This window comes from Fonticula alba (genome assembly GCF_000388065.1).
Source record: "Fonticula alba strain ATCC 38817 unplaced genomic scaffold supercont2.3, whole genome shotgun sequence".
NCBI lineage: Eukaryota > Rotosphaerida > Fonticulaceae > Fonticula > Fonticula alba.
This window is the reverse complement of record NW_009242973.1, coordinates 94,891-95,841: the sequence shown is the minus strand read 5'-3', so window position 1 is coordinate 95,841 and position 951 is coordinate 94,891.

The window sequence follows — 951 nt, the reverse complement described above, 5'->3', positions numbered from 1 at the left end:
CCCCCCCCCCCCCGGGCATGTGGGGGTGTCCCGGCAGCGCCGTGGCTAGAGGCCAGAAAAAAGGGGGGGCTCGAATAGAATGTGGCCCGGTGCGCGGTGTCCCCCGCCCTCTCTCCCTCTCTCAGTCAGAGCATATGTGTGTGGGCGGAAAATCCACCCTGCTGCGGGCGCGGTATCTCCGGTGGGTGATGCAACATAGGGTGTTTTTGTTTTCTTTCTTTTCCCCGACGCATGCTCGTCTCCGGCACGCGCGCAACCAGGTACACACACACACACACACACTCGCACGCTCGCACGCTCTTTTTGCCGGACGGTCGGGCGGATTTCCGTGCGCCGGACCCTGCCGGGACCGACGCGGCGGTCACATGCCCGAATCGTTGGGACTCGCCCGGGCGCCACAGCTGATCGAGCCCATTTCATATGGTCCGCAAGATCTCGCCTGGGGCGGGATCGGCGCCAACCGGGGCCCGGGGGCCGGGGGGGGGCCCGGGGAGGGGGGCTGGGTCGCGCACGGGCGCCCGGCCGGTGCCCCTCGCCATATGGACCCGGGCAGGCGGGGGCCGGGATGATTTGTGGCGTGGTATGGGTCGGGCATGGTGGCGTGGTGCTCGGCGGGCGGGCGGGCGGGGGCCGGCGGGCGGGGGCCGGCACGGTGGCTTCCTCCCTGCTTGGGTGATGTCCAGCCGGCGGGGCGGCAATCGATGCGCCGATCAATTAACGTGTCGTGTGGAGAACGCGCGCGCGCGCGGGTGTTAGCAAGAGGCGGCGACGCATGTGTGCACATGCGCTTGCAGGGGGAGACGCGCATGGACGCATTGTGATGCGTTAGGAGTTCGCCGACCGGGCGACGGCGAGGGCGGGGGCGGCGCACGTTTTCGCATGTTACACTCTCCCGGGGGGGGGGGGGGGGTGCGGCGCGTGCTCCCCACTTGGCAGGCAGGCCGGAACCCG